We start from the raw sequence: 12,480 nt of genomic DNA on the forward strand, positions 1-12,480 counted from the left end.
GGCCACCTCTCTTCCGACCATAGCTCTCCATCACACTCTCGTCCTAAAACTCTACACAATCGATCCTAATAAAGCTGACCACTGTTCAAGATGGTTCCCTCTTCTCCATGCAACACAGGCCACGATCGAGAGAAAACAACCACTGCGACCCCTATCGCTCATCTAACAAGTTTCCACTCCCGACGAAGGGATCACTCCTCTTCGGCGAAATTGAAGCGAAACAAGGTATAAAACTAACTATTAATTTCTGTTTTTACTTTACAATTTGCATTTAGTTAAAAAAAATTAAAATAGATGAAGAGAAATACTAATGTAATCATAAAGAAGAAAGAAAAAAAACCTTGTAGTAACTGAATTCCACTTTGTATTGCTTTGATTCTTTGAAACGAGTGAACTCTTCCATTCCTTTGATTTTCAAATTGAAGGAAAATACAGTATAATGTTTTTTCGTTTTGCTATCTACTTTCTGAAAAGAGAAACAATGGAGATTTGTTTTTTGTTTTTGCTCTCGGTTAATTGCTCTTTGTCCTCTCTTTTTTCTCTGTCTGTGTATCTTTTATGTGTGATCCTTTTTTTTTGATAATCAGTGGTTATTTCCCCCTTCTCCGTTGGTATATCCCCACATCCCTTATTTGTTGCAGGTATCTCCAAAACGGTTGCACGGTTATGGGACTCATCTGGCATCTACTGGATGGAAAGAAACTGCTGAAGATTTTGGTATTGTCTCCACTCTTGAGCCTGCACTTGCTGGGTTAATTGTGTCTTGGGCTCCGATCAAATAGGTTTGCTCTGATTTGGGCCCCTGCTTGGGTCATGCATGTAACCTTCGGCCTGCCTCGGACAAATCGAGTATCTACAACTGCCCCTCTTTGCTCATTGTCGTATAACGAGAATATAGAAAAGATAAAAAGATGATCGAATTTGTCCGAACATGAGAACTTCAAAAGGTTAAAGCACCTCACTATTACTTCGGGATAAATGAAACTTGAAAAATCTTCAAATGACGGGTCCGCTCCTTATTCATTCAAGGAGTATAAGACTCGAACAATCTTCAGCAAACGTGTCTGCTCCCTATTCGTTCAGGGAGTATAAGACTCAAACAATTTTCAATAAACGGGTCCGCTCCCTATTCTTTCAGAGAGTATAGAACTCGAACAATCTTCAACAAACGGGTCCGCTCTCTATTTCTTCAGAGAGTATAGAACTCGAACAATCTTCATAAAATGGGTTCGCTCTCTATTCCTTCAGAGAGTATAGAACTCGAACAATCTTCATAAAACGGGTCCGCTCTCTATTCATTCAGAGAGTATAGAACTTGATCAATCTGAAACAAATATGTCCGCTCCCTATTTCTTCAGAGAGTATGGACTTGAACAATCTTCAACGAATTTGTCTGCTCCCTATTCCTTCAGAGAGTATAGGACTCAATCTTCAACAAACGACTTTGCTTCACTACTCTTCCGTGAAGGCTTATAGATGATTTGCTTCACTACTCTTCCGTGAAGGCTAAAGTTTGAATTGTTTCGAAAGTCCAACCTGAAAATCAAACATTACCAATCATTAATGTATGTTTGAAAATATTATACTAAAAAATTTAGAATTTGAGAAAATTTATGAAAATCCATCTCCATCGCGAAAACTTGTCTGGAAGCCATTGGATACGTGAATCTACTTCGGCTTAGTTTTCGTCTAAACAACATTCTTTTCAAGATCTCAAAACTAGTTATCTTCATCTCAATGCTTCAATATCTTCAATCTTCAACTATCTTTGGAAAACCTGTAAATGCTTAAGTCATCATGCAATTATGAATGCCATGATCCTATTCATGCCTAAAACGTATGCAATTATGCAATTTAATGCATTTTCTTCTTCGAAGGAACTCTTTGAACTTGATGGAACTCAGCTTTATCTTGGGTATAGAACATTTGACCAGTTCACCCCAGTTAACAATCTCAATTCCATATCTCTCGGCTTAACAGGACCTTGACTTCTTTCTTTTCTGGAAACCCACTGCTACCCATAACCAACTTATTGATTAATGACAATCTCCTTAGGTTTTCTTATCATGGCTGAGATTTTCTATGAATTCCAAGATTTTAGTTTCCCGTAACCACACAAGCTTACATGTTTAAACCATTGTCAGCTTCAGAATACCTGCATTGTCCAAAACCTTTTGCACAATATTACAAAATGATCTCATGTACTTCAAGTTAAGTTATATGTTTTAACTTTTCAAAATAAGATGCTCGCAAAAAGGGAATTAATAAGAAAAGACATCTTTTTATAAATGCAGAGAATTTTTAGGTAACTACATGACAAACTTTTAATTAGAAAAAGTAAAAGAACAAAATAGTAGGCGTCTTCAAATATCAATAATGCAAATGCTTTTGAACTGGCAATCCGTTAGAATGTCTCGAGAGTAGCTTCTGTCGAAAGGATCTCCAAAATTGTGATGATGCTTAAGAGTGTGAAGCTACTTCTAAACTCCTAAATCTCCATCATTGGATGCCCTAAACCAGTATTGAATCTCATGTGCATTCAATTTCTCTCCTGGTTATTTCAATTGAGACCCATTAATCTTTAGTCTCAATCCTGATCGCCAAACGTCATTGTTACTACTCATATCAGGAACTCTTTTCATTTTCAAAATCAATTCAGAACCTCCACCATGCACAGATTCTGAATTTAAACAAAACTCAAGCCGCCCTTTGCGGGTTTTCAACTTGAGACCTCCTTTGGTTTCAAGACGCCCTTTTCGGGTTTTCATCTTGAACCCCCCTTTTATTTCTTTTTCTTTTTTCATCATTTTTTCTTTCTCATTTTTCCTTCCATTTTCTATTTTTTCTGTTTCCTTTTTTTTCTTTTTCATCATTTCTCATTTTTTCCATTTTCCCATTTTTCTTTTCTTCTTTTTCTTCTTTTCGTTTTTCATTATTTTTTTCTCCTTTTTTTTTATTTCTTCTTCAAGGGAAATATCTCTTAATAGCGTCGGAATTCACTGGATAGGGTAATTCTGATCCGTCCATTTCAGTTAAGACTAGAGCTCCCCCAGAAAATACTTTTTTGACAACATAAGGTCCTTCCCAATTGGGCATCCATTTTTCTCGTAAATCCTTCTGAACAGGCAAAATCCTTTTAAGCACCAAATCTCCTTCATGGAATTCTCGAAGACGAACTTTCTTACCATGTGCTCGTATCATACGTTTTTGGTACATCTGACCATGACAAATAGCTTTCAATGGGCATCATATTTGAATGCTCGTTCATCTTAAATGATGCTGCCAGTGTGGCTAAGGCATCTTTCATTTGATTCTCTTATCTGGGGAGATAATTGAAAGTTACTTCTTCAAATTCTTCAACAAGTTCCATAACCAACTTACGGTATTCTAAAAGCTTAGGATCTTTTGTCTCCCATTCTCCTCTGAGCTGGTAAATTACCAAAGTTGAATCCCCATACACATTGAGCATTTTTACTTTGCGTTCAACAGCAGCTTTAAGACCTAGAACACAAGCTTCATACTCGGCCATATTGTTTGTACAATCAAAATTAAGCTGACTGGTGAAAGGATAATGCTCTCCCTCTGGTGAGACCAAAATTGCCCCGATTCCATGTCCTATGGCATTTGAAGCACCATCGAAGTTCAACTTCCAATATTTATTAGTGGATGCCACTGCTTCTTCTACCGAAATAGTTATTAAATCCTCATCTGGGAAATCAAAGCTCAACGGCTCATATTCTCCCGAAGCCCTACTTGCAATGAATTCCGCTATAGCACTTCCTTTGATTGCCGTCTGGTTTACATACTGGATGTCAAATTCGGACAATAGGATCTGCCAACGAGCTAATCTTCCAGATAATGCAGGCACACCCATAAGATACTTCAAGGGATCAAGCTTGGATATAAGCCAAGTAGTATGATACAACATATATTGCCTAAGCCTTCGAGTATCCCATACTAAAGCGCAACACAACTTTTCAACGGGTGAGTATCTTGTCTCACATTCAGTGAACTTCTTGATGAGATAATAAATAGCCCTTTCTTTCTTCTCAGTTTGGTCACGTTGCCCCAGCACACACCCCATTGAATTTTCATGAATAAACAAATACAGAATCAATGGTTTGCCTGAGATGGGTGGCGCCAAGATTGGAGTGCTCGAAAAATATCTTTTCACTGCTTCAAAAGCTCTTTGACAATCCTCACTCCATTCCCCTGAGTTATTCTTGCGAAGGAGGCAGAATATGGGATCACACTTTTCTGTCAGCTATGAAATAAACCGAGCTATATAATTCGATCTCCCCAAAAATTCTCTGACTTCTTTTTGTGTTCGTGGGGCTGGCAAGTCTTGAATAGCTTTTACTTTATCTGGATCTATTTCAATTCCATTTTGGCTTACTACGAATCCCAACAGCTTCCCAGATGTCACCCCAAAAGTACATTTATTTCAGTTGAGTTTTAGCTGGCATCTTCTTAGTCTTTTAAAGAGTTTTCTCAAATTCCCAATATGTTCTTTCTCTGTCTTAGCTTTGACAATCTTATCATCGACATAAACTTCTATTTATTTATGCATCATGTCGTGAAACAACGTCACCATGGCCCTTTGATATGTTGCCCCTGCGTTTTACAATCCCAATGGCATTACTTTATAACAAAACGTTCCCCACATGGTAACAAACGTCGTTTTTCTATATCTTCAGGGTTCATCTTAATTTGATTGTAGCCAGAGAAACCATCCATAAAAGAGAACAAAGAATTTCTAGCAGTATTATCCACTAGAGTGTCTATATGTGGCAAAGGAAAATTATCTTTTGGACTAGCTCGGTTGAGATCTTTGTAGTGAACACACATTCGAACTTTCCCATACTTCTTCGGTATTGGGACGATATTCGCCACCCACTCAGGATATTTAGCCACTTTAAGAAACCCGGCATCAAATTGTTTCTTCACTTCCTCTTTAATCTTGAGTAGCATCTCAGGTCTCATTCTTCTCAGTTTTTGTTGTACCGGCTTACACTCAGGCTTTATTGGCAGTTTGTGAACAACCAGTCCTGTATCTAAACCCGACATATCTTTGTATGACCAAGCAAACACATCCTTGTATTCTCGAAGCAATTCTATCAAATCTTGTCGACCTCCAACTGACAGAGTGATACCAATCTTTACTTCTCTCTTATCATCATTTGTCCCCAAATTTAAAATCTCAGTAGACTCTTTATGAGGCAGAATCTGCTTATCTTCATTCTCCACCATTTTCAATAATTCAGAAGGTAGTTCACATCCCTCATCATCATCACAATCCTCGATTTCCCCTTGACATATAGGCTTCTCGAAATCAATCTCCGGGTCAGAGTCATTAGCATTCATATTATTGATATCTGAGCTCCTGAAAAAAAATAATGAAAGAGAAGATATATATACATATATACATATGGGAGGATATTTTCCTATATAAATAAATAGAAATAAATAAATACATACATTATACAACAAAGAATGAATGAATGAAATGCATGGGAGAATGTTTTCCATTTGGAACTAACAGAATGCATCTTTATTGAAAGCAAGAAAAAACAAACAGCTTAACCCTTTACATAAAATCACCTATTGCCCCAGGGTATGAACAATAGGGAGAAAGTTCTAGTGCATTACTCTGTAACAGATTTGTAAACTACAGGCAGTTCTTCCGCGGTCCAATTGTTCAACACGAAGCCCGGCGGTGCAGGATAAATACCCATAACTCTCATTTCCTCAAATTCATCATCAGTTATAACATTAATGCCTAAATCTCCCAAGGCATTCTCAACCATTATCTTATTACTCCTTGAATTCCCTTGAAACATATACCCTCCAGATATGAAAATGCTACTCAATGGCGGGAAAGTCATGGGTTCCCAGCTAAGGTATTCACCAGCCAATCTGGCCTTTCTCATTTCCTGACCCTTCTTAATTCCCCCCAGTTTATCCCTCGGAGTTGGCTGATACCCCAAACCAAATCGATCTCTTTTTAGTAACAGGGCATATTGAATACACCGGTCCTTGTAACTGACTTCCTAACCCTTTCCCAACTTTTGCTCCTCTTCCAAGGGTCAACTTGAGTCCCATTTTGGTACAATTTGACAATCTGGGCTTTGGTATCTTCCTGCCTTCAGCTACAAACGTAGCATTGACAAACTCCAACGATCTGAAAGAACACTCGACCGCTTGCTCATCCACTTCAATGTACGGAGCAGTAGTAGAAACAGAAGCAATAATGTCCTCTTCAGCATGAATACATACCAACCTTCCATAAATCACAAATTTCAGTCTCTGGTGCAATGTGGACGGAACTGCACCGGCCTGATGAATCCAAGGCCTTCCTAACAAACAGTTGTACATAGGCATAATGTTCATTACGAGAAATTCAACTTCATAAGTTGCTGGACAAATAGTTAGAGGAACATCAATCTTGCCCAACACTTCTCTTTTAGTCCCATCGAAAGCTCGAACCACACTTTGACAGGTTCTCATAAGCGTACTATCTAATGGAAGCTTCTTCAGAGTCACTAAGGGCATCACATTCAAAGCCGAACCATTATCAACCAAAACTCGGGACAACACATGCCCTTTACACTTAACTGTGATATGCAAAGTCTTATGACTACCAATCATCCCAGAAGGGATCTCATCCTCAGAAAAAGATAAAAAATTATCAGCTTGTATATTGGAAACTAACCGGTCCAACTTTTCAATGGGCAACTCTTTCGTAACAAAAGTCTGGTTCAAAAACTTTAACAGAGCATTCCTATGGTCCTCTGAACTCAAAAGAAATGATAAAACAGAAATACGGGCAGGAAACTTGTGTAACTATTCAAGAACACTGTACTCACTGTGCTTCAGAAACTTCAAAAATTCTACCGTTTCATTCTCAGTTACTGGTTCATTGATAACATGCTCATCTTCTTTTATTTGAATATCATCCTTTTTCCCCTTATCAACCGCAACCTTCTTCTCAGACTCTTTAGGTAGATTAAAAGAATAACACCTACCACTTCTGGTAAAGTGTCCCACCTCATCTACTTCCTCATTTTCTTTTGTTACATCTCCCATCTGGCAATCATATCTCCAAGGCACTTGTTTATTATCCCGATATGGGAATGGAGATGGAGGTGTAATAACCACTTTCGGAGCTATCTTTTCAGCAACTCGATTCTTGGGAGTAATAATTAGGAGGCAACTAGCATTGTATACCCCTTTAGATGATCCTTCTGAAGCACAAACTTCCGCTTCCTCTTCTTCAGCAATCTCTTTAAAGAACTCAATTTCTTTACTGTCCATCATGTCTTGTACCAAATATAGGAAGTCAGGACATTACTGAATATTGTGTCCTTCACTGTTATGATACTAACATACCTCTCCACTGTTAAACTGTTCAACCATCAAACTGGGCTTCAATAATCCTACCTTAACCATCTGGCACCACAGCTAACTCATGGGTGATACCACATCACTAACATTCCTTATAATTTTCTTTCTTTTCTCTTCAGTAATCGCGTTAACTCCTGCCCCTGCATGGCTTGGCAACGGATTCTGAGCTATATTCGGCTGCTCACTGTTACCAAAGTTGATGACATTCCTTGTTCTCAAAGCTTGGACAACCTTCTTAAACGCAGTACAATTCTCAATGGAATGCCCGGGATTCCCCGCATGGTACTCACATTAAGCACTAGCATCATACCAGTTGGGAAAAGGAGGTTGCATTGGTGTCACGTGATACGGCGAAACCACATGCCGATCATACAAAATCTGAAATAATTCCTTATAAGTCATCAGGATGGGGTCAAATTGAGGCCTCTCTCTCCTCTGGTCCCTTGCCCCTTGTCTATTGTCATTTTGTGTTGATGACCCTACTCCTTGAGGACGAGAAACAATGATGTTATTAGAATCGTACTGCCTCACATTATTGACTTCGTTTTTCTTTTTCCTCATTGGTGGCCTCTTACTAGACTCTCCTCCCTCGAGCTTTCCACTCTTAACCGCCATTTCAATCATTTCTCCCGCCGTAACCACATCAGTAAAACTTCGATAAGGATTACCGATAAGATAGGAGAAAAAAGGAGCCCTTAAGGTATTGACAAAAAGCATATTTGTTTCCTCCTCTTCCAATGGTGGGTGGACTTGCACCGCTACATCTCTCCATCTTTGAGCGTATTGTCTAAAACTCTCGTTAGACTTCTTTTCTATTCCTTGTAACATCATCCTGTTGGACCTAACATCTTTTACATATTTTTATTGCTCAAGAAATGACTTAGCCAAGTCTTTCCACGATTTGATATTAGCTCTACTCAGCTGGTTATACCACCAGATTGCCGAACCAGTTAAGATTTCCTGAAAGCAGTGTATCAACAATTGATCATCCCCTATATATCCGGTCATCTTCCTACAGAACATAGTGATATGCGCAGAGGGACACCTGGTACCATCAAACTTCTCAAAGTTAGGAACCTTGAACTTTGGAGGCAAAACCAAATCCGGAACTAGACTTAATTCCTTTGCGTCGAATCCATAGACAATGGTATCTTCCTTCATGGCTCTGACTTCTCTTTCTAGATGTTTCCATTTCTCTTCCAGCGGATTGTTTTGGTCCTTCTTGGATTCTTCATCAAGGTCTGGAACTTGATGATATTGATGTTCTTCCTGATATGAACTAGATCCAGGCTGTACGTTAACAGAAACACCGACTGGATTAATGTGCACCTTTCCGATATGAACATGGGTCATTTGAATGTTCTGAGATTATTCTGGGGTTAACCCTGGAGGATAAAGTGGGTCCTCAGTTACAGCTCCCGGCATAGGGCCTTTCCCATGTTCTGGATTTCTTCCTTCCAACATACTCGCAAACTTGGCAAACATCTCCTTTTGGGCATTCATCATATCTTTTTGCATTTTCTTGATATTATCTTGTAACCCAACTGAGCCTTCTCAATTTGGGCAAGTTTGTCCTCTATAACTTTCTTCCTGGTTTTGTAGGTATGCTTGGGATTTTCCAGTATTACTCTGTCACAGAGTCATTTTGTTATTGCTGATATTTATTAATGAATATTAAATATATGATTATGAATGAATAAAATGCGATGCAAAAATTTAAATGTATTAAAAAATGCATATGCAAAATGCAGGGTGTTGATCCTGGAACGACTCCTTAGAACAACTCTTTATATTAGAATGACGTTCAATTACAAAGTTGAAATATATCACAAATAAATCTGCACCATATCTCCTATTTGCTGTACATGTGCTAGCAACTCCACGATCTTCTGATTTTCTTCAGCCTCGGGATCCAGTTCTTCAGTCACATCAGCAGCTTCCTCAGATAGAATGACCAAATATTGAGCTATTCTCCGCGCGTGTCCTAAGTAACAAGCAATAAGGTCCTCTCTTTGCTTAATTCTCGCCTGAGCTCGCTCCCATTGAAAACGCCACTGTATATCCACCTCATAAGGAACTATCAATATCTCACTTGCTTGCCTCTGAAAATCTTGAACCATGGCTTCAAGCTCACTCACTTGTTTTTTAGACTTTCAACCTCCCACTGGCTCGAGCTACCTTCCCCGCTTCGGTATCGTCGTAATACAGTCTCTAAACTTGAAATTTTCCCCTTCAACTTCTCGTTATGGGCTTGACTCTCTTGTAACCGCTGCTCTAAAGAATCCTTTTCTTTCGATAAAATTTTCACTTGGTGTCTGCTTTGCTTGAGCTCTTCTTGACTCTCTCCGGCTACTCTCTTGAGGCTTGCCACTTCTTGCCTCCATTCGACAGATAACTTACTCGAGCTAGAACCTGTCTGAGCTTTTACCATTCGCTGATAAGTTGATCGAAGATCGTCAAAGTCTAGCCGAAGTTGTTTCTCCACTTTTTCAATTCGATCTACTCTACTCTTCTGAATGTCAATCTTCAATCCCTTTTAATACACTTCATCTTCCAGCTTATGCAAAGTCATTCTCCATTGCCTCCGTTCTACTTCGAAATCGCGCTTAGCTAACTCTAATGGAGATGGCACCACTCTCAATTGTTCCTCCACCGGCTGAATATTTTCAGGATTCACTATCGGGATGTTGTCATTTACTCGACCGCTTCTCCACTGCTCGTACTCTTGAGATAACTCGAGATCATAAGTGAACAGATTCACACGACGAGTTTGCTTCTAGACCTCAGCAATCCCTTTAACTTTACCCTTATACTGATCTCCTTTGAATGCAAAATCCGACCCTACCAAGTCCCATGTGGCTGGAATGAACTACCTTGACCCATACTGTTTGGAAACTAGTAGCGGCGCATACCCAACAGAACCCTATATACCTGGCAAAGGAACCCAATCTCGCTCTCCACATCGGTAAAGTATAGCCGAAGAGACATTCCACGAAGCTCGCAAAAAAATATCACCATCTCTGATATCCTTGAAGATGACCATCCATTTTTCTTCGGTGAAGCCCCCAAGCCATTCTTTAGAATGAAAATCCTTCAAAGGCGAAAACCCCTCTAGAAACACTCGTCATGGTACTCTTTCAACATGTTTGAAATGACTCAGAATCCACACTAGCAGCAAAGGCGCACATCCTATAAAGCGTCCTTCTTCCTCGCGCCTATAAGAACTCAAAGACCAGAACGTCTCAGCTAGAATGGCTGGAACAAGATCTACGTGCTTGTCCAATCTTTCAAACAGGTCAACGACTGATACGTCTATATATCCTAGCACCTTTAAAAAAATAACGAGCCCATAAATCCCTAAAGCAAACAAGTCAAGCTTCTTTCTCTTATCAGGGTGATGAGCAATTACATCTTTCAAAGCAGCCCAAGAGATGCACTCACTGTCTCCCTTCTTCTTAATATTTCTGACTACCCAATCTTCACTCATTCCGGTCATCAATAGTAATTTATTCTTAAACGAAGGAGTGACTGGCAGCTTGGTATATATTCTATCTATCTGGGACCTCAGACAACGGACCAAAGCTTGATACTCCTCTATTGTTGGTGTCAGATCCACTCTACCAAATGTGAAACAGCTATAGGCCGGATTCCAGAACTGCACCAACGCTCTAAACAGATTTCGGTCAATAGGAACATCCAAAAGATAAGGAATATCGTCATACAACTGATAAATCATCTCCTTGTCGGTTGCTTCCCATCTTCCCCATACCTCTTTTAGTTCACTCAGATCATTCTGACGTACGTTGATGTGAGTGTAACCAAATAACTCCGACACATATCCAGGCATCACACTATCCCTATTGGTCAGTTGTGACTGTTTCGACCACCTCAGAACATCCGCATTATCTTCAACCTCTTTCTGAACCGTTCGTTCCATATTACTGGCCTTCTATATGGATATCGATCCCAAATCAACACCATGTAATGGATAATGCAATGTAAAATAGAAAAGAAACAAGGCAAAGACAACAACAGATCGGTTAGTAAACATAAAGCAATTAAGTCGGGATAATAATTTGTTAAAGAATCCTACCCATATGTTGGCTACCCAATCATGCTTTATCAGATCCTACCCAACATGATATCTACCCCCATGCTTTGTTATTCACAAAAGGAAATCCTAACCGCATGATATCTAATTCGCATGCTTGTTCAAAAAATAAACCTAACCTCATGATATCTAATTCGCATGCTTGTTCAAAAAATAAACCTAACCGCATGATATCTAGTTCGCATGCATTTATTCGAAAAACGAAAATAAATGACTCAAAAAAGCTTTTCCTTGTGTACCCTCCTCACGGGATTATTAAGGTTCGGGTTAGGCTCCACCTAAGTTCAGACTCTATGTTCACTATATGCTGGGTTCGGTTCTAAAGTAATAGGTTCTTGAATTGTCCTTGCCGGTGCCTCCTTGGGCTGCTGAACCCTCAATCCTGGCCCATCATAGGCTTTAGGAGATCGAGTTCAATTTCGAGGGAACACACCTTCTTATGTCCATGCAGAGGTGATTACCATCACGAGGACCATAAGGCGTGAGCTCCAGGAGCAATCCAATATCCCATGCGGAGGTGAAAACCACACGAGGGCATAGTCTCTCACTCCTACTTAAATAGGACGGAGTGGGGTTTTAGCTCATGTTATGATAATGCAGTTGTGTAGTGTGTGAGGAAAAGCGAAAAAAAACAAACAATAAAAACACTCAAAATCAATTCCCAAAACACATAATTATTCTGAAACCATTAGCAAACAAATCAGTACAACTATTTATTAGTTAATCGAATTAAATTAAAAAAATTAAAATACAAACAAAACTTATTAAAAACCAAACAAGGGATCAAAAACCAAATTAAAACGAATTTATAGTTTTCAATTGCAAAGATAATTAATTAATCGACTATCGGCCTGAATATCTAAAAAAAAGTCCCCAACAGAGTCGCCAAGCTGTCGAAACCTCTTTTTTTCTTCTAAAAGGTGAAAAAGTGAGATTTTGAAAACCACATTAATTTTTGAATTATC

The sequence above is a fragment of the Hibiscus syriacus genome, unplaced genomic scaffold (genome assembly GCF_006381635.1).
Source record: "Hibiscus syriacus cultivar Baekdansim isolate YM2019G1 unplaced genomic scaffold, ASM638163v2 tig00110597_pilon, whole genome shotgun sequence".
Classification (NCBI taxonomy): Eukaryota; Viridiplantae; Streptophyta; class Magnoliopsida; order Malvales; family Malvaceae; genus Hibiscus; species Hibiscus syriacus.